The sequence below is a fragment of the Balaenoptera acutorostrata genome, chromosome X (genome assembly GCF_949987535.1).
Source record: "Balaenoptera acutorostrata chromosome X, mBalAcu1.1, whole genome shotgun sequence".
Lineage (NCBI taxonomy): Eukaryota > Metazoa > Chordata > Mammalia > Artiodactyla > Balaenopteridae > Balaenoptera > Balaenoptera acutorostrata.
The window spans coordinates 94222519-94249363 of record NC_080085.1 but is presented as its reverse complement, the minus strand read 5'-3'; the positions used below and the strand labels follow the sequence as shown (position 1 = coordinate 94249363).

The 26845-nt window shown below is 38.5% G+C and overlaps 1 long non-coding RNA gene across 1 annotated transcript; it reads left to right on the top strand.

Moving 5' to 3' along the window:
* Positions 1–25419, top strand: LOC130706466 (uncharacterized). Its single transcript, XR_009006707.1, has 3 exons — positions 1–267; positions 4762–4865; positions 25364–25419. It is a non-coding gene; the product is annotated as an uncharacterized LOC130706466 (long non-coding RNA).
* The last annotated feature ends 1426 nt before the right edge of the window (positions 25420–26845 follow it).

The following is a 26845-nucleotide window of genomic DNA, read 5'->3' as shown; positions in this document are numbered from 1 at the left end:
TGATTCCCTCTGCTAGAGCACAGACCCAATGTGCCCAGCTGCATCTGGCCCTTGCACAGCTCTCCCCAGGATTTCAGTAGAACAGAGAGCTGTGCATCTGCTCCTTGTGTCCACCTGAGCGCTGTGTATGACATTTGAGGATTCAGTGGAAGCAGTTAGGAGAAGTTCCCACCGTGTCTGGATCATGGATGCTTCTCAGAGGCAGTGATGTCTAACTTAAAGCCATCAAGCTGCAAAGTTAATTAGGTGAGGAGGAGGAAAAGCAAGGTGAGTACACCCCAGGCAGAAGGAACCCCAGGCTCGCAAACTTGAATATGAGCAAGTTAGTGTGTTAGGGAAAGTGACACTAGTTCAGCATGGCAGAACTATCTTGGGAGGAGAAAAATGAAGAAAGATGAGGCCTCAGAGGTTACCAAAGTATAAATATGAATGAAGTCATAGTAAAGACTTAGGATTATACCTTAAAAGCAATGAGGGTATGCTTGTAAGTTTTTTTTTTATTATTGGAGTAAAATTGCTTTACAATGTTGTGTTAGTTTCTGCTGTACAATGAAGTGAATCAGCTATATGTATACCTATATCCCCTCCTTCTTGGACCTCCCTCCCCCCCATCCCACCCCTCTAGGTCATCACAGAGCACCGAGCTGAGCTCCCTGTGCTATACAGCAGGTTCCCACTAGCTATCTATTTTACACATGGTAGTGTATTTATGTCAAACCTAATCTCCCAATTCTTCCCACCCTCCCCTTCCCTCCCTGTGTCCACATGTCTGTTCTCTATGTCTATGTCTCTATTTCTGCCCTACAAACAGGTTCATCTGTAGCATTTTCCTAGATTCCACATATATGTGTTAATATACGGTATTTGTTTTTCTCTTTCTGACTTACTTCACTCTGTATGACAGACTCTAGGTCCATCCACCTCACTACAAATAACTCAATTTCGTTTCTTTTTATGGCTGAGTAATATTCCATTGTATATATGTGCCACATCTTCTTCATGCACTCGTCTGTCGATGGACACTTAGGTTGCTTCCATGTCCTGGCTATTGTAAATAGTGCTGCAATGAACACTGTGGTATATGACTCTTTTTGAATTATGGTTTTCTCAGGGTATATGCCCAGTAGTGGGATTGCTGGGTCATATGGTAGTTATCTTTTTAGTTTTTTAAGGAACCTCCATACTGTTCTCCATAGCGGCTATATCAATTTACATTCCCACCAACAGTGCAAGAGGGTTACCTTTTCTCCACATCCTCTCCAGCATTTATTGTTTGTAGATTTTTTGATGATGGCCATTCTGACCAGTGTGAGGTGATACCTCATTGTAGTTTTGATTTGCATTTCTCTAATAATTAGTGATGTTGAGCACCTTTTCATGTGCCTCTCAGCATCTGTATGTCTTCCTTGGTGAAATGTCTATTTAGGTCTTCCACCCATTTTTTAATTGGGTTGTTTGTTTTTTTGATATTGAGCTCCATAAGCTGTTTGTATATTTTGGAGATTAATCCTTTGTCCATTGATTCGTTTGCAAATATTTTCTCCCATTCTGAGGGCTGTCTTTTTGTCTTGTTTATGGTTTCCTTTGCTGTGCAAAAGCTTTTAAGTTTCATTAGGTCCCATTTGTTTATTTTTGTTTTTATTTTCATTACTTTAGGAGGTGGGTCAAAAAAGATCTTGCTGTGGTTTATGTCAAAGGGTGTTTTTCCTATGTTTTCCTCTAAGAGTTTTATAGTGTCCAGTCTTACATTTAGGTCTTTAATCCATTTGGAGTTTATTTTTGTGTATGGTGTTAGGGAGTGTTCTAATTTCACTCTTTTACATGTAGCTATCCAGTTTTCCCAGCAGGAAATGATTGATCTAAATTATGCTTTAGATAGACCACTCTGGCTCAAATATGGTTTAAGGATTAAGAGGAACTAGATAGGAGATCTGATGGCTCATATAGTCATTCAGTAAATGTGTATTGAGCACCTGCTAGGTGCCAGACATTGTTCCAGACTCTGAAGATACAGAAGTGGAGAAGAGAGAGAACATCTTCGTATTCATGGAGCTTCTTGCATTCTAGAGTGGGTAGGCAGCAAACTATCAACAAATAAATGAAAAGGAAAAAATTTTCAAGTTGTGATAAGTGATAAATAATAAATGAAAATAAAGCAGTGTGGTTGAGACTAGGCTTAGAGCTGAGTGGCAGGAAGGAGTCAGCAACATGAAGATCAGGGTAAAAGCATTTCTTACAAGTATACCCTCATTGCTTTTAAGGTATAATCCTAATGAATGTGGAATCACTTAGAACAGTGACTGGTACATAGTAAACACCATTTAAGTATTATCCGTTACTATGATGATGAGGAGGAGGAGGAGGAGGAGGATTAAGCTTTTACTGAAGTATAACATGCATATGAAAACAAGCATAACTATTGTATGCCCAATCGACAACATGTCTGGTAACTGACAACCAGATGAGGAAACAGAACAACCCATACATAGAATCCTCCTTGTACTCTCTTCTGTCACTACCTGCCCCAAAGGTAACCACTATCCTGGCTTCTAACAATTCAGATGGGTTTTTCTTGTTTTTGTACTTTATCTAAGTGAAATAATACAGGTTGTGCTTTTTCGTGTCTGGCTTCTTCAACTCAATGTTGTTTCTAAGAGTCATCCATGTTTTGGATGTAGTTGTATGTTTTCCATTCCCATTACTATAAGGTATCTTATTGTGTAAATACACAACAATCTGTATATTTGCCCTACTATTTATTTTAATTTTATTTTAAAATTTATAAATTATCAAAATATCACTAGGAGAAGAAATGGCTAAAAGTGTGTATCTGGTTTTCATTTTAAACCTCTCTGTTTTATTAATTTTAAAAAATATGCATACATTACTTCTACATATTTATTCATAGTTGAGGAAGTAGCCACCACTCTACAATCCCAGCTCCACAACCTAGAGTTTTTATTTCCCTTTTTAGTTCTTCTGGTGTCTATTTTATAACTCTTAATTCTACAATTGACCCTTGAGTAATGCAGGGGTTAGGGGCACCGACCCTCCACACAGTTGAAAATCCACGTATAACTTATAGTTGTCCCTCCCTATACGTGGTTCCTTCGTATCTGTGGTTCCACATCTACAGATTCAACCAGCTGCGGATCGTATAGTACTGTAATATTTACTATTGAAAAAAATCGACGTGTAAGTGGACCTGTTCAGTTCAAACCCATGTTGTTCAAGGATCAACCATATATCTATTCTTCCATTTTAAAAATTTGTCAATTTTACATATCATAATTATGATATCATCGTGAGTCTATGAACCATGATGATTTCAGTCACTAACCCCATTCTTAATTTTAATGTTTTATTATTTTTGGTCTTTGTAAAGTAAATAATATACTTGAATTTTCCTGTCTCATTTTTTCTTAACAGTATCTACTATCTCCCACTCTTTGAAATGAAGATATTGGTACCCAGGCTCTTACCTCACCCCCACCTTCCTGCTACATACCAGCTTATCGTCTTGGCAAAATTAACATTGTATTCTGTTTTGTAACCAGATTAAGTCTTCCATGCTTTGTTTATGTGTTGATTCTAAATTTTAAAAACCAAAACCCAACATTACATTATGACGACTACCTAAATACTCACCACTTCTAGGTTAAGTGGTTTGCTGGGTTATAGTCTTATCTCTGCATGTCCAATGTCAGTCCCATGCCCAGTGCCTCCATTGCCTAAAATCATGCAATACACTTGGACACCTTTCTGGTTTTTCCTATAGTTTCTAGTTGCTTTACTCACTTGCAAAGAACCTGAAGAAAATCCAAGAAGAATTTTAGGGCCCTGGTCCTTAAATTCAGCTCAGTATATTCCACAGAAATCCCCTCTATATTTTTAGTTTTATAAATTCTCAGCCAAGTGCTGATTCCAGATAAATTCCGTAGAGACTGTTGATGTGAGTGTGGGTCCAAAATATATACCTTATCATTCCCACAGAGTTGCTGTGTGCCTTTGCATGTCTGACTTGATGACATGTCCTCAGTTCTTCGCTTGAAATTCACTTATTAATGGAGCCAACTTTATGACTCAGCAGTTTCCTAAGAGGCTCAGAGTCAGCCAGGTCTCAGCAATAGCCTGTGTCCTGGAGAAGGTTGCTGGCCTGCCTACTCCCTGTTCAAAATTGAGCTCTGGGGCTTCTCAGGCTGGTCATATTTGTCATCCCTTTCCTAGTGCTTCATGCCAGCTGAATAAAGGCTGTTATCTGTGGGCTTGTACCAGTAGGATTTACAGCATGAGATGAAGCTGAACTTATTACCAACCCTACAGTAAAAAGGGCTATGATACCAGGGGCATCTGCATCCTGAGAACAAAAGAACTTGATTTCTTTGACTTGTTCAGTCATCAAATCTTCTTCAGGCAGATGTGGACTGTTTTTATTTAACATGATGTGGGATGTCAGCAAAAAATGGAACCCCAGAATTTTGCCACTCCATAAAAACAATGATAAAATGCAAAAACCAACAGAGTAAACTTTTTAGGAAATCTTGAAACTGACCAAAGGCTTTCAGCAACATGGGGAGTATTTATTCAAGAAAAACCATGGATTCTCAGTAAGAATATCATATTTTGTGGTGTTTTAACTTGCTGTAGCCCTATCGCCACCCTCCCACTGAGGATAGCCTTGAAAATATCATCCCACATTCCCAATACCAGAGGGAGCAGAATGGACTACATTCACAAAGAATTAAATGTTATTCTTCACAGATAAAAAGTGAAAACAACCCAGATGTCCGTCAACTGATGAATGGATAAGCAAAATGTGGCACATTTGTACAATGGAATATTATTCAGCCACAAAAAGGAATGAGGTAATGATGCATGCTGCAACATGGCTTAAACCTTAAAATATTATGCTAAATGAAAGAACCCAGATACAAAAGGTCATATATTGTATTACTCTCTTTATATAAAATGTCCGGACTAGGCAAATCCGTAAGGATAGACAGGTTAATGGTTTCTAGAGAATGAGGGGAGAGGGAATTGGGAGTGAGGTAAGATGTTTCTTTTTGGAGTGATGGAAATGTTTTAGAATTGGATAGTAGTGGGAATTCCCTGGCAGTCCAGTGGTTAGGATTTGGCGCTTTCACTGCTGTGGCCCCAGGTTCAGGGAACTAAGATCCTGCAAGCCTCACGGTGTGGCCAAAAAAAAAAAAAGAATCAGATAGTAGTGATGATTGCACAACATTGTGAATATGCTAAAAAGTTTGTACACATTAAAATGATGAATTTTGTGTTATTTGAGTCTCAATTTAAAAATTGCTCTCTCTCAAAAAGTAAAAATAAAAAAATAAGTGCTCTCTCTCACACACAAAAAGCTTGAGGAGATCCACAACTTCCCTATGCCCCTACTAACTATAGCTTTATGATTTGATCAGCTTCAGAATTCCTATTAGAGTTGGAGAAATTAGGGGCATTGTCTGTAAAAGTGATGTTGGCATGTGGAAGGGTGGGTGCCCCACTACCTAGGAGAGCTGGCTTGGGTCACATACAAGCCATCATCACGGGCTGCTTTCGTTGGACTGGAGGTCAGTTTTAGGAGTTGTAAAGACCTTGGACACAGTCTTCCAAGAGGAATGGGAAAAGCCAGTTGGTGTCACACTTTGTTGAGGAACAGCTAACATCTTAAATTCCATGAAACCACAAGACCGAGACAAACAATGATGGAAAACAACCCATAATTTGTTGCATGTAAGTGATTGAATTCTAAGTAGATTCTTAATATGAATATGCAGTGGAAAGGAAGGAGAGGAAGTTTGCAGTCTTAATACGAAAGATGTCCTTCTTGTTTCATAGCCATAGTTGTGCATGGGTATAAGTGATACCCCACAGTTCTGGATACTTTTTATGTGCCAGACCCTGGGAAATGTGCTTTACCTGTTCATAGATATAGAAAGTATTACTATAATTCTTATTATACTTTTAGAATGAGTCTAAAAGAGGTCAAGAAGATCCAGGATTGGAACACAAAGCCCATGTTCCCAACCTCTTCCCCAAGCCATCCCCATGGGTGCCTGTCTGCTAACCAACTCAATCAGCCTCTCATGAACATCTTAGACTGAATTGCTAGTTTTTGTTGGCATTCAGACACTGAATAGAGACAGTTCCTCTGGGAACCAGGCTGCATTCCCTTCAGAGGTGTTGCACAGCTGTGTTGGCCTTTGGAGCAGAGCCAGTTCCCACATCGAGGTCAGTTCTTTTTGTGAACAGAAGGTAAACCTACACAGAGGCTCACAAAGGAGCGATGGGGTCAAATGAAAGACAGACTCTTAAGGAAGAGACGTAGGTTCAGACACAGCGGATGCTGGAAAGGAAGAGCAGATTTGGGTCTGTGAAAGTTATAGGGAACTCAAGAGCAGAATGTCTAGGCTCTATACTCCAGGCCTCACCCCAAAAGAATGGGATTTGAATCCTGACTCCGCATGTATCCTTATAGCCAGCCACTTTCCTTCCACAACCCACTTGATTGAGCCTCGTTTCCTTGGTTTTAATCCAATAAGACAGAGACAACATGCTCCGCATTGCAAATGTTGAGTGTTCTTCCGATCATACACCTCAAGGAATCCATTTACCCCTTAGAAACCCTTTTTCCAAAGGCACTCGTACTTCTGGCAAATAACAAGCGAATCCTAAACAGGATTTAAAATGCCACCCACCTGAATTACCAGTTTCAGAAATGGAATTTTCAAACCTTATTTCTCTTTTTCCTGAATCCACAGCCACTCATTATTTCTCACTCATCTTCCTTGGCCTCCCACGTAGGCCTGTCACAGAGTCAACCACTCAGGAATCGTCTCTATAATTTCTGTGTCAGATGAGATGGAATCCTGCATGACTATGTTTTTTGACCAAATAAAAGTTTGAGCACAAATTTCAATAATGCAGTTACTCCTGGCACTCAACTCAGTGAGTTTGGATATCAGTGACATACAGAAAAGAAAACACAGCTGAAATTAATGAACACATCCTGTCTATTGATTCATGTGTTTTTAAATGGGAAGCTGAAAGAGAAACCAGGATGAAAGATTCACAAAATAATCAAGTGGTCCAGGTTGGTATGATAGGGATGAGACAAGTGCTAGAAATGTGTCATTATAACTGGCATCTGGACATGACATTTACATCATGTCAATTAGGAATAAATGTTACTAGACCATTAGGTTTGGAGGTGATTTGCTGAAGACCTATATCTCCCTACTGATCAACAGAGTTAGTATGGCTTGCAGTAGATGGCTAGTGAGGAGTCCCCTTTTCTATCAGGAGCACTATGCATGCCCCCCAGAGCTACATACTTTGCTGGAAATATGTTTTGTCAAAATAAAAAGAGCCATTCTTCCCTAGAGAATCCCATATAGACTCCCAGAATTGAGACCCAAATATATTTGCTATAATACCTGCCATATTTGTGATACTCCCTTAATATATAAAAATTCTCCAATGGAATGAATCTCTGCTATACAAAGCTGAGATTATGGTATCATTACATCCTGTACTCCTCAGTATGGAAACACTTTGAGCACATTGAGAGAAGAACAGTGAATCTAGTCATAATAAGGTAGGATGAAAATACCTTATACTAATAGATTTCAGTCAGGAAGAAATCTGCACATTCACACTTGGGTAAGTTTAAAGAACAATTTAAGGCTATAACAGGCTTATTTTAAATAGGGAAGGCTTTTAATGTATGAGAGATAATAGGCATGCTAGTTAAGCATGTAGGATATCTGGAGTTAGAAGACTTGAGTGGAATCCCTTCCTCCAACTCTTCCCAGCTATGTGAACTTGAGCATAAGTTAACCTAAGTCTCAATTTTCTCATCTGGAAAATGCATTAGATTTTTCCTCTTGGATACTCCAATGGCATCTTGCACTGCTTTCATTTTAGAACTGATCACACTATGTTGTAATTACCTAGTGACTTGTCTGCATTACTCACTTTTTCACAGTGGCATCCCCTGTCTGTAATCTAGAGATTATATACACACTCCTACAAGTGTAATTACTGACCCTTAGGGAGTGCTAACCCCTGGAGGTGTAATTGCTGAGCCTTAGGGAATGCTTATCAGGAGTTTCTGAATGACTCTCTAAAGCGGTTGAACAAATTTACACTCCCACAAGAAGTGTGTGAGTTCCTACTTCCCAACATTGTCACCACACTTGATGTTATCAGACATTGATTTTTTTCAATGATGACTGTAAAATGAGCAATCGTTTTAATGTGCATTTACCTGATTACTAGCAAGGTTGAGTTTTTATATGCTTCTTGTCCAGTTGGGTGTTTTCTTTTTTTTTTTAATTTATTTATTATTTATTTATTATTTTATTTTTGGCTGTGTTGGGCTTCGTTTCTATGCGAGGACTTTCTCTAGTTGTGGCAAGCGGGGGCCACTCTTCATTGCGGTGCGCAGGCCTCTCACTATCACGGCCTCTCTTGTTGCGGAGCACAGGCTCCAGACGTGCAGGCTCAGTAGTAGTGGCTCAAGGGCCTAGTTGCTCCGCGGCATGTGGGATCTTCCCAGACCAGGGCTCGAACCTGTGTCCCCTGCATTGGCAGGCAGATTCTCAACCACTGCACCACCAGGGAAGCCCCAGTTGGGTGTTTTCTTCTATGAAGTACCAAATTACATCCTTGGATCATTTTCCTATTGGACTGTTTGTCATGTTGATTTGTTGCCACTCTTTATATACTCTGTGTGTAACCTTATTCTATGGTTTTAGAAACCGTTTGTGTGTGTGTGTTTTGCCTTTTAACTTTTTATAATGTCTTTTGAATCATTTACATCACTTGGCCTTTATTAAATCATTATTCTGTTTATCTGAACATTGATTCACAAGTATTTGAAATAAATAAATCATAATAGGTTTAAATGTAGGTTACAAGGAATTAATTAAAAGTTAGTAGCGTGGGATTCCCTGGTGGTGCAGTGGTTAAGAATCTGCCTGCCAATGCAGGGGACACGGGTTCGAGCCCTAGTCCGGGAAAATCCCACATGCCGTGGAGCAACTAAGCCCGTGCGCCACAACTACTGAGCCTGCATGCCTAGAGCCCGTGCTCCGCAACAAGAGAAACCACCGCAACGAGAACCCCGCACACTGCAACAAAAAGTAGCCCTGCTTGCCACAACTAGAGAAAGCCCATGCACATCAACGAAGACCCAACGCAGCCAAAAATTAATTAATTAATTAATTAATTGATTTTTTTAATAAAGTAGCACTAGGAGAGTTCTTATCTTTTCCTCCTTGAATGTTGGGAGACTGAGAATAACTTCAAAGCAAAAATGCAATTATCCTGAGGAATTTCCTTGACCTTCAAGATATAGCTAGCAGACGCTTATTTAAAAAAATAGAAAGACAACACCAAATACTGGCAAGTATGTAGAACAACAGTAACTCTCATTCATTGCTGTTGGGAATGCAAAATGGTGCAGCCAATTTGGAAGAGAGTTTGGTGGTTTCTTACAAAACTAGACACACTCGTACCAAATGATCCAGTAATCATGCTTTTTGGTATTTACCCAAATGAGTTGAAAACGTATGTGCACAAAAGAACTTGCACATGGATACTTATAGCAGCTTTATTCATAATTGTCAAAACTTAGAAGTAACCAGGAGGCCCTTCATTAAATAAATGGATAAACAAGTTGTGGTACATCCATACATGGAAAATTATTCGGTGATTAAAAAAATGAGCTATCAAGCTGTGAAAAATATGGAGGAACCTTAAATGCAGTTAAAAAGGTCAGTTTGTAAAGCTTACATACTGTATGATTCCAACTATATGACATTCTGGAAATAGAAAAAACTATACAGACAGTAAAAAGAACAGTGGTTGTCTGCAGTTCATAGGGAGTGGGGGAGGAATGAATAGGTGGAGTACAGGGACTTTTAGGACTGCATGTCTACTCTGTGTGATACTGTAATTATGAATAATGACATTATACTTTTGTCAAAACCTATAGAACTTTACAACGCAAAGGGTCAACCTGAATGTATGCAAACTTAAAAAATCACTTATGAGTTCAGGAAATCCCCAGAATAATGCAGACTGTGACAAGAAAATCTAACTGTATTACAACTGTATGAAACAACCTCTCTGAGGGGGTGGGAGGTGCTAACCTAAATAACTTTGGAACTTAATGGAGTCTGTAAGACTAAAGGCAAAATAAACTACACCTAAGTATTGTATTCTAGAAAATAAGTTGTTTCCCATCAGGAATGGGTTAACAATTCTGAAAGTGCTATACATGTATCTGAAAATGAACAATTAAGTAAATAGATGACAAATGGTGGGAACCAGATTTCTGACTGTTGGAGTGAAAATTTACAGATCATCAAGGGGACTATTCTAGAATGACCTATGTCATGTGGTAATGGAATTAGAGCCAGCAACATCAATAATAACTTATGTTTAACTTAATATAGCTACAGATGGTTACATATAAAAGTATTTATAGATATCGTGTGTACCATTATAAAGCCTGGCTATGTAAGAATCATCAGTGGATGCTAAATCTAGGGGGAAATTTCAAGAGAAACAGGACATATGCATGGTCTTAAAGGGTTTCTCTACAGAGTGCTTATCAGTTGCAAGGGGAGAAATAGTAACTAGGTAGCGTGGAAATCAGGCAACACTTAAACCAGGTGATCACAGTTAACATCACCTGTGAGTGTCAGATGAACACTGTGTTCCTCTAGATGCAGTACTCTGAACACATGTAGTATTCACTTATGTAGTATTCCGGTGGAGTATGCATAACCTGAACCTAATCATGAGGAAATATCTAACAAACCCCAAATAAGAAATGTTCTATTTTAAAAAGTGAGGAGGGAGAGATTATTCTCCAAAAAAATGAATGTCAAAAAAAAAAAAAAGAAAAGAAAAGCTATGAGAATGTTCCAGGTTGAAGGAGGCTAGAGACGTGACAAAGAAATACAACACCTGATCCTAGACCAGATCTTGTATGGGAGGGAAAGTATGGCTATAAAGATAAAGAACATTATTGTGTTAATTTACAAAATTGAAATTCAGATGGTAGATTAGATATTGTATCGATGTTAAATTTATCAAAGTTGATAACTGTACTGTAATTATGTCAGATAATAGTCCTGTTCTTGGGAAATAAACACGGAAGTATTTAGAGGTAAAGAGCCATGATGTATGCAACTCTCAGATAAGTGAGGGGAAAAAATCATATATGCCTTACTTTCTGACACATAACAAGGTATTCCACACTCATCTTGTATATTTCCTGCGCAAACCCTGAAATCAGCCATTTTTCCAAAGATCCCTGGTTCCCTGTAATGGGAAATTGTATTAGAGACAAAGACCAGGATGTTAGGTCTGCCCTTTGCAACTGGGGTGTCTTTGCTTCTAAATTCTTTCAGTGGTTAGTGGTAGGAAGTATTAATATGCATATACACAGGCACAAACACATATACATATATGCACATATGCATAGATGTATTTTAGAAATCATGCTGACTCCTTTAATTCCAATACATCCCCACAAGGTTCTTTTTTCTTGCCTATCTTATTCCATATTTGTAACTTCCCTTCTTCCTTAGTGAGAACCCTGGCTCCATATCACATCAACAACATTATAAGAATTAGAGCAGAAATCAATGAAGTTGAAAACAGGAAATCAATAGAGAAAGTCAATGAAACTAAAAGTTGGTCCTTTGAAAAGATCAGTAAAATCAATAAGCCTCAAGTGAGGCTAAATAAGAAAAAAAAAGAAAGGACACTCTTGAAGGAGAAGAACAAATTACTAATATCAGTAATGAAAGAGGGGACATTGCAACAGTCACTCATGGACATTAAAAGGATAATAAAGGAATACTATGAATAACCCTATGCTCAAAGTTAGATAATCTACATGAAATGAACCAATTCCTTGAAAGACACAAATTGCCAAAATTCACATAAGAAGGAATAGATGATCTGAATAGGCCTATATCTTATAAAGAAATTGAATCAGTAATTAATAACTTTCCAAAACAGCACCAGGCCCAGACGGTTCACTGGTGAATTCTACCAAATATTTAGGGAAGAAAGTATACCAATTTTGAACAATCTCTTTCAGGGGATAGAAGAAAAGGAAATACTTTGTAACTCATTGTATGAGGCCAGCATTTCCCTAAAACCAAAACCAGGCAAAGATATTATAAGAAAAGAAAATTACAGGCCAATATCTCTCACATACATAGATGAAAAAATCCTCAACAAAATATTAGTAAATCAAATCCAACAACATATAAAAAGAATTATACATCCACAATCAAGTGGGGTTTATCCCAGGTATGCAAGCCTGGTTCAAAATCAATTAATGTAAATCCATCACATTAACAGGCTAAAAAAAATCATATGATCATACCAATAGATGCAGGAAAAGCATCTGACAACATCCATTACTCATTCTTCATGAAAACTATTAGTAAACTAAGAATAAGGGGGAACTTTCTCAACCTGATAAAGAATGTCTACAAAAGATCACAGCTATTATCATACTTAATGGTGAGAAACTTGAAGTTTTCCCACTAAGATCAAGTAAAAGGCAAAGATGTCCCATCTCACCACTCCTTTTCAACATTGTACTGGGGTTCTAGCTAATGCAACAAGACAAGAAAAGGAAATAAAATGTAAACAGATTGGGGGGGGGAGAAATAAAACTGTCTTTTTTCACAGATGACATGGTCATGTATGTAGAAAATTCCAAAGAATCGGCCACCACCACAATAACAAATAATTGATAAAAAACAAAACACAAAAAAGCCCCACAGACCTCCTGGAACTAAAGAGCAATCATAGCAAAGTTGCAGAATATGAAATTAATATACAAAAGTCAAATGCTTTCCTATATAACAGCAATGAACAAGGTGAATATGAAATTTAAAAACAATACCGTTTACATTAGCACCCCTTAAAAAGAAATACTTAGGGCTTCCCTGGTGGCATAGTGGTTGAGAGTCTGCCTGCCAATGCAGGGGACACGGGTTCGAGCCCTGATCTGGGAGGATCCCACATGCCGCGGAGCAACTGGGCCCGTGAGCCACAATTACTGAGCCTGCGCGTCTGGAGCCTGTGCTCCGCAACAAGAGAGGCCGCGATAATGAGAGGCCCCGCGCACTGCGATGAAGAGTGGCCCCCACTTGCCACAACTAGAGAAAGCCCTTGCACAGAAACGAAGACCCAACACAGCCATAAATGAATAAAATAAATAAATAAAAATAGTATTAAAAAAAAAGAAATACTTAGTCTTATAAGTCTAACAAAATATGCACAAGATCTGTATGAGGAAGACTACAAAACTCTGATGAACAAAATCAAAGAAGCACAAAGTAAATGGAGAGATATTCCATGATAATGGACTGCAAGATGCAATATTGTCAAGATGCCCGTTCTTTCCAACTTGATTATAGATTCAATGCAATATCAATCAAAATTGCAACATGTTACATTACGGATATCGACAAACTGATTCTAAAGTTCATATTGAGAGACAAAAGACCCAGACTACCCAAAATAATATTGAAGGAGAAGAACAAAATCGGAGGACTGACACTACCTGAGTTCTAGACTTAGTATTAAAGGTACAGTAATTTAGACAGTGTGGTATTTGTGAGAGAACAGTGAAATAGATCACTGGAACTGAATAGAGAGCCCAGAAGTAGACCCACATAAATATAGTCAACTGATCTTTGACAAAGGAGCAAAGGCAATACAATGGAACAAAGACAGTCTTTTAACAAAAGGTCCTGGAACAACTGGACATGCAAAGAAAATGAAGATCTTACATCCTTCACAAAAATTAACACAAAATGGACCATAGACTTACATGGAAAGCAAAATGATAAAACACCTGGAGGATAACATAAGAGAATAGCTAGATGACCTTGGGTATGGAAGTAAAATTTTAGATAGAACACCAAAGGCATGATCCATGAAAGAAATAAGCTAAACTGAATTAAATTAAAGCCTTCTCTTCTGCAAAAGACAATATCAAGAGAATGAAACGATAGACCACAGACAGGGAGAAAATATTTACAAATGATACATCTAATAAAGGACTGTTATCCAAAATCACAAAGAACTCTTAAAAGTCAACAATAAGAAAACCAACAACCCAATCAAAAAATGGGCCAAAGACCTTAACAGACACCTCACTAAAGAAGACATACAGATGACAAATAAGCATGTGAAAAGGTGCTCTATCATATGTCATCAGGGAAATGCAAATTAAAATAACAATGAGATACCACTACACACTCCACACCTATTAGAATGGCCAAAACCTAGAACACTGATAACACCAAATGCTGATGAGGATGTGGAATATACAACACCAAGAGTGAATTGTAATGTAATCTATGGACTTTGGGTGATTATGATTTGTCAATGAGGGTTCATCAATCACAATAAATGTACTACTCTGATATGGGATGTTGATAATGTGGAAGGTTGTACAGGTGTAGGGGTATTTGGGAAATCTCTGTACTTTTCTCTCAATTTTGCTGTGAAACTAAAACTGCTCTAAAATTCTTTTCTAAATAAGTAAATAAAAGGAATTTCTCTTATGAGTTCAGTTGAACACATTTTAATATGTTTAAGTGGCATTTTAACCTCTTTTTATAAATGTCTTTTTTAACAATTTTTATAGAATTTCTGGTCTTCTATTTCTCTATCTAAAAATTCTTCATGTATTTGGAATATTAGCCTTTTATCTGATATAAATTTTGTATGAGTTTTCTCCCAGATTGTCTTTTTAAAAATTTTATAGGGACTTCCTTGGCGGTCCAGTGGTTAAGACTTTGTGCTTCTACTGCCGGAGGCACAAGTTTGATCCCTGGTCGGGGAACTAAGATCCTGCATGCCATGTGGTGTGGCCCAAAAAAACAAAACAAAACAAACAAACAAACAAAAAGTGTATAACCTTTTGTTATTATAGAAGCAGTACACATGCACTGCAGTAAAATTAGAAAATATAAAAAAGCAAAAATAAGAAAATTAAATTACATATTCTCACCATCTAGCGATTACCGCAGTTAATGTAAGAAGATTCTTTTGTGTTGATTATCTCAAATTTCTTGTGTAAATCCTTCTGGGTCATGATATAATGGTTTTGAATACATTCCTGGATTCATTTCATTAATCTTCTATTTATGATATATCTATTATCATTGGTAAAATTGCTCTATTGCAAGGTTCTTTTTCTCAGGTGCAGGATTAAATTTATTATCGTATTTGTTTGCACAGTTTTGAGAAAATACTGATTTACACAGAAAAATATTTATAAAATTGTGGTGGTTTAAAAAGATGTGTGCAAATTATTTCACATTTTTACCATTTGAGAGGCAGGGTCTATATCCCCTCTCCTTAAATCTGTGCTTAGTGACTCACTCATTTAAAACAGCTTACTCTGAAACAGCCTTATACTCTTCATTTAAGCTGATAGGAAAAGAAGCTTTATTCAAAGGTCTTTCCAAAAATGAGCTAACCTGGCAGCAGAATTTAATAAAAATCAGAGGTCTCTAACACTGTTGGCCTATGACACATAACTGTATCCGTGACTCTTATTAAGCTTTTAAAAGAAGCTTTTAAAAAATTAAGTCAAATAAAATGTTATGAACTGATGCACCTATAACTATACCTGTATTAGCTCAGATTGCCATAAAAAAATACCACAGACTGGGTGGCTTAAACAACAGCAATTTATTTTCTCACAGTTCTGGAGGCTTAGGAGTCCAAGATCAAGGTGCCGTCAGGGTTGGTTTCTGGTGAGAACTCTCTACCTAGTTTGTAGATGGCCCCATTCTCACCGTGTCCTCACATGACCTTTCATCTGTGTGCACTCTTGGAGGGAGGGAAGGAGGGAGGGAAAGAGAGACAGAGAGACAGAGAGACAGAGAAAGAGAGAGAGAGACCTGGTGTCTCTTCTTCTTATATGGATACCAGTTCTATTGAATTAAGGCCCCACCCTTATTACTTCATTCAACCTTTATTGCCTCTTTGTAGGCTCTATCTCCACATACAGTCACATGGAAGATTAAGGCCTCAAAAAATAGATCTGGAGGGCGGGGGGGACACAATTTAGTCCATAATGACATCCTAGAGTTCCCTGAAACATGTTGGAGAAAAAACTAATATAATCCATTCAGCCTGCTTTCTTTACCTATGAGGAAGTAGGCCCAGAAAAGTACTATGGCATTCCTGAGTTCATATGGCTGGACTGTAGCTGATGTCTCCCAACTATTTAGGGTTCTTCCTGCTACAACAAAAAATATGCTTTTCTTCCCTTTGTTCTTATCCATTTTGGTCTAAAAGCTTCCTCTCATTTCCCATAGGGCTCATTGCCTAGGGGCCATTTTCTACTGAACTGTTTGAAAACATCTATTTTTCCCAAGCAGTTAGCAGAGAACCAAGATCCAAATCCTAGCTCACTCTGGACTCAGCTGAACCCTGGCACTCTCCACTCCACAGCACACAGCTAACTCTGGCAAGTTACTGTCTCCTGGGCCTCAGCCCCACTGGTAAAGATGACTATACTTTACCTGCCAAGTGGCTGGGCTGATCCAGTGAAGCCACAAGACTCTACAGCTCTAGGATTAACAAAGAACTGACTAGAATCTACAATTCCGATAGGGTGTACTTCCCCTTTCCTTAGTGAGACCCTATACCTTACACTTTCATAATAGGTAATGATTAGCAGAAATACTTTCTGAAGGCTATCAGTTCTGCCCTGAGCCAGAATCTCTTTCCAATCTTGGGATGGTGGAGGTGGTATTGGTGGAAATTGGCATTACACTGGCAAAGTCAGTTGCAAGAAGGCCCTGGTATCTAAAGCCCTGTTTTTACTTACGGCATTCCAAGAAACCCTGCCCTTGTTGAGGGTTCTGCCCATGTAATTATTACTATTATTTTGTTGATTGAGATATAATTCACATACCATCACCACAATTTTAGAACATTTTCTTTGCCCCTCAAAGAAACCCCATACCAATTAGCATTCCCCTCCCCATTCCCTTTTCCATACCCCAACTCTAATCACCACTAACCTGCTTTCTGTCTCTATAGATTTCCCTGTTATGGACATTTTATATAAGTGGAATCATAAAATATGTGGTCTTTTGGTTTTGGCTTCTTTCACTTAGCATATTATTTTCTTTATCTTTGTTATCACATATATCAGAACTTCATTTCTTTTTAATAACTGAAAAATATTCCATTGGATGGCTGTAATATATTTTGTTTATTCACTCATTAGTGGATGGACATTTGGGTTGTTTCCACTTTGGGCTCTTATGAATAATGCTACTATGAACATTCATGCACAAGTTTTTGTATGGACAAAATGTTTTATTTCTCTTGGGTATATATACCTAGGATTGGAATTGCTGGATCATATGGTGTACTTGGTGTAACATCCTTTTCATACTTTCTTTTAGTTCTTTAAACATAGTTTGCTTTAGTTACTTCAATACATTTAAAATAGTCTAAAGTCTGTCTAGGAAATCCAATGCTTGGGCTTCCTCAAGGACTGCTTCTATTAACTGCTTTTTACTCTATATATGAACCATCCTTTTTTTGTATGCCTCATTTTTTTTGTGTTGAAAACTAGACATTTTAAATAATATAATGTGGCAACTCTGAAAATTAGATCCCTCCCTCCACAGGATTTGTTGTTTGTTTAGCGACTTTTCTGAGCTAATTCTGTAAAGTCTATATTCTTTGTTATGTGCGGCCACTGGAGTCTCTGCTCAGTTAGCTCAGTGGTCAGGTAGTGATCGGTGGATGATTTCCCTAAATGCCTGGAAGCAATACGTTTCCCAGCCTTTGCCATGGGGCTCTATGTGCATGTTGGGGCATACTTTTGATACCCAGCCAGGGCTTCACTTCCTGCTTATGCAGAGCCTCAAGGTCAGCCAGAGGTGAGAACTTACAGCCTTCTCAGGTCTTTCCTTGGGATTGCACAGCCCTGGACATGTACACGGCCCTACACATGTGCATGAATTTTTAGATTCCCAGGAATATAGATACTCTTCAAAGCTCCCTTATACATCTATTTCTCCAACTTTTCTTTTATTTTTAAATTTATTTATTTTTTATTTTTATTTATTTTTTGGCTGCGTTGGGTCTTTGTTGCTGTGTGCAGGCTTTCTCTAGTTGCGGCAAGCGGAGGCTACTCTTCCTTGTGGTGCACGGGCTTCTCATTGCGGTGGCTTCTCTTGTTGTGGAACACGGGCTCTAGGCGAGCAGGCTTCAGTAGTTGTAGCACGCGGGCTCAGTAGTTGTGGCTCGTGGGGTCTAGAGCGCAGGCTCAGTAGTTGTGGCGTATGGGCTTAGTTGCTCCGCAGCATGTGGGATCTTCCCGGACCAGGGATCAAACCCATGTCCCCTGCGTTGGCAGGCGGATTCTTAACCACTGTGCCACCAGGGAAGCCCTCCAACTTTTCTTTTTTAAGTTTTTGAACAGTTTGCCCCAACTCTTGTCGCTGCCTCAGGCAACTGTTATGTTGAACAATCACCACTGATGGCTTTTGACAAATGCTCCCAAGGAAAAGGCTTTTCATACTGGATGAGATCAGAGTCAGGTCAAGTAGAGAGAAGCCTTTTGAGGGCTTATAGCACAGGGAACTCTCAGACAGGGCAAATAATGACAGTTACCTGGGCATGCAGCTTTATAGGAGCTTCGACCCCATCAACCTGCTCCAGCTGGCCACTAGGCTGCTGATTTTCATTGAGATGGTGAGACTGTTGGTTTTGAAGGCTACCATGGTAATGAGGAAAGAGGGTTGGCAATGGGGCAGGATAAAATGCCACAAAGCTCATTGTTCTTAATGAAATTCAGCCATTTTTCATGAATAAGTGCTCCCTGGATTGTTTCAAGCATTTGACTAATTTCCAGAGTTATAAGAAAGTTTACCTTGACCATTTTTTATAGCATTCTCATTGTTTTTATGGAGGAGAGAATTTTCAGAGGTCCTTACTCTGCCATTTCTGCTCAGGTCACCATTCAGTTACTTTTATAATTACGACTTAGCAGCAAGCCCACAACTGGTATGGCAGATAGTGCAAGCTGAGCTGCAGCAATTGGTAATTGCTTAAATTTACTACATTTACATTATGTAAGTTGGTAGTTGAAACTATGTATTATAATATAAAGATTGGTTTACAACTAAAATGTATTATAATTTAAATAATTGTTTTTATAAATTGGTTCATATAAAAACTCATGTGGTATTGTAGAATTATATAGAGCTACTATTTCCATTAAAATTTTCTGAGTCATGTTTAAGAATGTAATTATTCTCTAATACTTTAAAAATTCAACATTAATATTTTGTGTTGTGATCCTCAATGTGAATATATTTTCTGAATTTAAAAAATGATTTTAAGACTTAATAAAATAGAGAGGTAATAATACCTATATCTGTTTAAATAATTATGAATTGTAGGATATAATACTAAAGATGCTTGGTGTAAAAAGTTGAAAGGAAAAGAATAAAAAGCCACCATACAAGCCCTGTGTGAATTCTATGTATTTTTGCCTAAATATAAACTACTTCAGCTTTTCTAAAGCTCAAAGTGAAATAATAAATAACTAATGTATTTTGACTATTATCTTAATGCTGTATTTTAATGACAGTAATGCTTTTCAAATTAATTTTTATACATTAACATAATTTAAGTGTTGGATTAACTACATATATTGATAGTATAGTATATTGAAGCTAATAAAATAACATTACATATGAGAGAAAAAGCATAATAAATCAGGAGAAATTGAAAAGATTTCTTAAAAGAATAAGAAAAATACTACTATATTTCCCAATTCTGTTCACTCTTCAATGTCTTTGTTTCTTTCATACCGTTTTCTTCTTCTCAAATCTTCAATACCTCCTCTCTCATCCTCAGTCCCAGCTGGTGACCTTGCTTTCTACTTCATTAATAAAACAGAAACATTAAGAAGAGAACTGTTATTTAAAAGAACATTTATGAAGCTATGACCCATATAAGGACCATCCTGGACAAGAAATAGAACCCCTTGGTAACCCTGACTCCCTCGCTTCTCCTGCCTCCCTGCCCCCCACCCCACTGATGCAATTCTTCCACCCATCCTAGAGGTAACTCCTATTCTGACCATTGTGATCATCATTTCTTTGCTTTTTTTATATGCTTATCTTACATATAAGCATTTCTAAACAGCACAGTTTTGTTTTACAGATGTTTGAACTTTATATACTTGCAATTGTCTGTATTATTTTGCGACTATCTTTTTTACTTCACATTGTTTGTGGGATTCAACCATGTTGTTGCAGATAGCTGCAGTTGGTACACTTTTATTGTTGTATAGTATATCATCATATGAATATATCACAATTTGTCCATTCTAACTTGATGGACATTCTGGCTGTTTCTAGTTTTTGGCTGTCACAAAACAGTGCTACCATGAATATTCTTATACATGTCTCCTAAGTATACATAAGCACTTGAATTCTGTCTGATTGATTACAGGACTGGTAGATCAATGGTTTCCTGGGGCCAATGTAACTGTGGGTTTTAGTTTGTATACAGAAGGTGAGATAGTGAATTTTCCATCTGACATTAGGGATGGGAGTGGGCAGTGAGGACAATGGTGGGGAGGGGCAAGGTGAGGCTGCTATGATTCTTCCTTTCCCTCCACCTTGACCTACCTTTCACCATAGCACAGTCTTGACACCCTAAGGACCTTCTTAATGAATGAGAAGTAAAATGCATACTGGTTAAGAGTGTGGAATAGCTGAAGTTAGAAAACTTGAATACAATTCTCTCCTCCAACTTTTTCCAGCTGTGTGTGTGACCTCGAGCACAACTTAGTTAACTTAGGTCTCAGTTTTCTCATCTGTAAAATGGGAATAACATTAATTATTTAAAGTGAGTTGTTGTGGGATTGGATGTGTTGGGACCGGTAATATGCCCAGCACAGCCCCTGGTTAATATGCTATTTTTACCTCTAACTTGGACTAAACAGAATATAATGAACTCATCAAAAAGTATTTTTGAGATCTTTGACTTTTAAGAACTTGTCTTTGATTACTTTGAAGAGTGCAGATTGACTGAAAAGTCATTCTGTTTGCTGTCTGCACTAACTGAAAATGATTCCTCCTTTTTTCAAGGCTCGTCTGGCTAGCTGTGATAAAATGGGTGGACGTGCACCTATGGGCCATAGTCAGAGTAATGTTCAGTTGGTTGAATATGGATTCTTTGCACTATTGTTTCAGTTATCAATTGCTACGTAACAAACAACCCCAAGATGTAGCGACAGAATGACCATTTATTTGCTCACCATGTTGAGGCTCAGAAATTCAGGCAGGGCTCAGGAGGCTGACTCTGCTCCACATGGTGTCAGCTGGGGCAGCTCAACTGAGGCTGGAGGACACAAGACGGCCCCACTCACATGCCTGGGATCTTGGTTCTGACTCTTGGGTGGCATGTCTTGGTTTTCTTTCGTGTAGCTTCTCTTTCCAGTAGGATAGCTCCCCAAAGGGCAACAATGGAAATTACTACTGCCTTTTTTAGGCCTAGTCTCAGAAATTGTACATGACTTCTGGCGCATTCTATTTGTCAGATCCAGTCACAGAGCCAGCCTAGATTCAAGGACAAAGAAAATAGACTCTTGTTTGGTGGGAGGAGCAGCAAATTCAGAAATGCGCCTGCAGGACTGGAGAGATTATCATGGTCATCTTTGAAAACAATGTACCATAGATAGCTTGTGAGCCTTTGGACTCAGAATGCAATTGCCTTCATTAGAGCCGGATATGGCTATGTCTGCATTTACTAGTCCCAGGTTACAAAGAAGCAGAATATCATCAAGTTTGCCTTGGGCAAGGGTGTGTGGGAAAGATGAAAGAACCAACAAAAGAGACTGAGAAGGTGCCTCCCAGGAGGTAAGAAGAGAACAAAGGGGTGTGGAGGCCTGGAAGCTAAGTGAATAAATGTTTTCAGGAGGAGGGGGCGATCACCTATAAGACAAACGGTGCTAAGGAGTTGAGTAAAATGAGTATTGTTTTTCTAGGAAGAACTATAAGAAACTGATAAAAAGTAGTCATCCCCAGGAAGAGGTGCTGGTGGAATGGAAGGGAAAGCTTCCAGTTTTCATAACCTACCTTGCTGTGTTTGAACTTTCTAACTTTGTATATGAGTTACTTTTTTTCCCCCCATACGAATTATCTGGGAGGTGACATTATGGACTTTTAAAAAAATCTTTTTATAAAGGGCCCCTTATCACCAACAACTTTCCTCACCTTCCCACGAAAGTTAGAACTTAATGTTCCTTGAGTCCTTTGCTACTTTTTCTCTTGGGTGTCATATATCATCTAAGATAAGGCAGGCAGAAATCTCTGACTTGGAAGTTCAATAATGTTTTCAGCTTTTAAATAAGGTTTTCAGGTCTCTGAAATAAAGTGAACACAGTGAAATCATCCACAGATGAATTGAGGGAAAGGGCTCATTGGGCTATTCGAATGTATAGATCTTGGAGCTACGATTATCCTCAGGTTGAAGTTGTTTTCCAGAGAGGGTGACTTTGCACCCCTGCTCAGCGTCCCACTGAAGTGAAATGTGGTTTGAGCCCTCAGTGTCATATCCAGTTTCATTAGCATTAGGTTCCAACTCCCAGGGTGCTATTCTGTGAGAGCTCTGTAGACCTTGGAAAGTGCTGCAGATGTGATTCTTGACCCCTCTGGGCCCTGGGCACTCTGCTGTTTCTCCCCTTCCCCACCATGCCCATCAGTGGAAGGTCCCAGGACAAGACCTGTTCCTGCACAAAAGGCTCTCACCAGCCTGTGACTTCCCCTTTTTCTGTCCGCAGCTCCTGACCTCCAAATGTTCTGTTCCTTGTCTTCTGCCCCCCGCTCAGCACTGCCTCAGCTAGGCCTGCCTGCCACGCTGAGAATCCTCCCCCAGCCTCCACGCCAGCGCTTCACCACCCACTCTGCAGCCCCGCTGACAGGGCTGCAGCCTAATCCAGCCCGGGATCCGCAGGGCCTGCAGCCTCTCGTCACCCTTCCACTCAGATCAGCCGAGGTGACCAGCTCTGATCAAGATACACATACACACACAAATATACACATTGACATATACACATACACACCATACAAACATATACACAAATACTAGCACACGTGCATAGCCCATGTATACATAGACACATACAGGCATGCACATACAGGGGCGCACAGACACACAAATACACACACAGGCAAACACAGAGACGTGCGCTTCATTTGGCGCTGTCGTCAGGCCCAGCACACATACATTCCTAAAAATACACATATATATACAGATACACACACACAAACATATACACACATACATATATATGCACACCTGGAGGGGCCACTGTCAGGCCCAGTGAGGGCACCAGCTAGCCACAGAGATTGTGTGGGGGTTTGATGTTATTGAGACATTAGAGGATTCTAAATTGCTCTCTTTACCATCAGAGAGGTCAAGTGGTCATTTTAAAGGACGTCTGGTCCATTTTGCCAGCTCCCATATAGTTCTACCACCCTCACTGCATGGACCTTTTCATCTTCCCTGTTTCCATTTCTGGAAAAGTTACTTTGTCCCAGGTACCTTGCCAAGTATTTTACCTATATCACCTCGTTTTATTCTCACAGTAACCCAATGATAGCAGCCATAAACACCATGCTATACAGCCTCGCTCCTTAACACAACACAGGTGGCCTTCCCTCCTTTTGGTTTCTAAAACACTTTCATATGCACTACTTTAAGTTGATTTTGAGTCTAGCAATAACACTGTGAAGTACGAAAGCTTGGCATTGTCATTCCCATTTTGCAGCTGAGACTCATATAGGTTAAGGAACTTTCTGAAGATTGTAACAACTAATATATATAAGCTAGATCCTAATCCTCCATCTGTTCCAGTCGTTTTGTATATTTATTCCTTTGTTTATTTAGCATACATTTATGCTCCCTACCCATTTCCAGAGACTGTACCAGGTACTATGAAAACAAAAACTGAATAAGACACAGTCTTGACTTCGAAATAGCTGGCATTCTAGAGGGGAAGAAAAACCAGTAGAGGGATATATCATGATGTCAGATGCCGGATGCTGTGATAGATACTTGGACAAACTGGGTAGAATAACTGGTTCTACTAAGGGAGCCAGCATCGAAAGGAGGCCACGTGTCACAGACAACTCAAAGGCCATACTTTGTCCATGCTTCTGGAACATCTGCTTTGTGTGTTCAGCAGATGATAGTGAGGCTAGTTGGCCTTTGAAAAATTAAGTCAGTCACATTCATCTACCTTTCCCTTCTGCAAGGTGTGAAAGGCAGTACTAATTAATCAAAGTACACTTTCTAAGCCAATGCAATATCAAGTCATCAATTATATAGGGACCAAAAGGATTCCTGTTTATCACAAATAGCTAAATTATTATAGGTGAGAAAGCACATAATCAAAATGTGCCCCCTTCAAACTGCTTATGTCGTTTCCTAGCTATTGTAGAAAGTGAGTTACAGATGAGAAAATTCCAAATTAAACAAGATTAAATGTTACCTTTTGCATAGGGGTCTTATGGTTTTTCTTTTTGTTTTTTACTTTTAATTATTAGATGTCTTTTAATATTCTCTATCTCTCCATTTCTCTCTCTCTGTATCTGTCTCTCTGTCTCTCTCTCTGTCTTCTCTCCTTTATTACGGAAATTTTCAAACATACCCAAGAATAGAGAGAATAATATAACCCATACCCGTCATCTAGTTTCAAGAATTATCAACATTTCACTAATCCTGTTTCATCTATTTTTTCACACAGCCAAACTTCTTTTTCTGGAGTATTTTAAAGCAACTGTGGTCTTATTTTTGAGAAGAACTTGAAGAGGTGTGAAATTAGAATGAGAAAATCTATGTCCTTCCAAACCTCATGGGTCTTTAGTCCTAATTAAATTGCCAGCATGATTTTTTAAAAACTGTTTTAGCAAAATCTCTTTTATGGCATTAGCTCAGCTAGCAACACACGGCTCAACTGGGCAAGGTGTCTTTTGGCCCTCCTCCCTTTGAAAGGGTTCTGCCAGAACAAACAGAATGGAAAAGTTTGTTGTTGTTGTTTTTTTTTTTTTTTGACTGAACACTTCAGATAAGAACAAAGCACAACGCAGAAATAGATACATAGGAGTTGTGGCTGAATACAAAGGATACCACTGTTGTCACTGTTAGGGAATTTCAGTATATTTGGGTTTTAAGATAACACATTTGTCCTTTCTGTCATTGGAACTATGATTTCATTTATTTCCTTGTCCCCTATTTTCAGGAGAGCTGCCTCTCAGCTGATGGGCTTAAGATATCCTAGAAGTCTCCGGGATGATTACAAGGTGAGAAGTTCTAAGTACCTTACTGGAGTATAGCAGTTAGGCAACACCTTCATCAGCATTAGAAATGGGCAATGGTTTCAAATTCAGACATACCTAGAGGTAAAATCTTCAATGTTACTTAAGATAGCAAAATAATAAAAACAACTTAAATGTTGAATAAAAGGGGAATAGTGGAGTAGATCAGAGCACATCTATATAAATGGAATCTTGTAAAAGTATGGTTTGTTGGAAATTGCTTATTTTATCACATTACATGATAAAAGCAGTATATGAAATTATATGCCCAGGATGGGCTCAAATACATGAAAAATTCACGGAAACAAAATTGGAAGGTAATATGCCAAAAGATTAACAGTGGTTGCCTCTGGGTGGTAGGGTTATGAGTGATTCTTGTTTCTTTTTATATTTTTCTGTCTTTTTCAAATTTTCTACAGTGAGCATGTAATTACTTGTATAATCAGAAAAACATTTTTTCTGAATAAAAGGGACAAGCAAGTCTCAAAATCTCAGTGCCTAGAAGCAGATCAGCAATCTGTTTTGAATGTTTCCAAGGCAGTGAACCAGGCAAAAGTAAGAAAGATGATTTCAGAGTCCCCAGGGGGGAGACTTGTGTAGTTAGTTCCTTGGAAACCAGAAGTTTTAGCCACTCAAAACACATGTAAGTGTTTTTGGTGTGAATCAAAACCTTCCATTAGACATAATTGCAACAGCAGCTGTTACACAACCTGTATAAACTATTTTTGGTGTGAACCAAAATTTTAACAACATAGAAACTCTGTTAACCATTTCATGATCACCTAGGTGTAAACCTCATCCACCACTGGCCAGGTTTAGCTGCCCTAATAGAGGGGAAATTCCTGATATTGTGGTGGAGCATGCAGAGAATGCTTAGCTAAGAATTAAGACAATTCTTCTGAATGCTTCTTTTTCTTCTTCACAGTATTCTCTCAAAAGATAACAAGGCAATTTGAAATGGCTTTAATATTTACTGGATTTCTTAAAACGTTATAATTAGTTAATACCCATTGCAATAAGAATGAAAAAGTATATAAAGACATAATTTCCTTATTTCTTCTAGCTCCTTCCACTGAAAAATGACATTAATCTGAGGTGTATCCTTATACACTTTTCTCTATGCTCATATAGTATGTACATACACACAAATAGAGACTTACTTCTCCCCTTATTTTCTTTACAAACATGGAGTGATATTTTACATCCAAATGAATCTTTAAGGCAGGGAAAGTACTCTGTATGATATACTACAAAGATGGTTACGTGTGAGAGTACAGAACCAAGAGTGAACCCTAATGTAAACCATGGACTTTGGGTGATGATGACGTATCAACATAGGTTCATCAACTATAACAAATGCACCACCCTGGTGGGGCTGTTGACAATGGGGGAGATTGTGCATATGT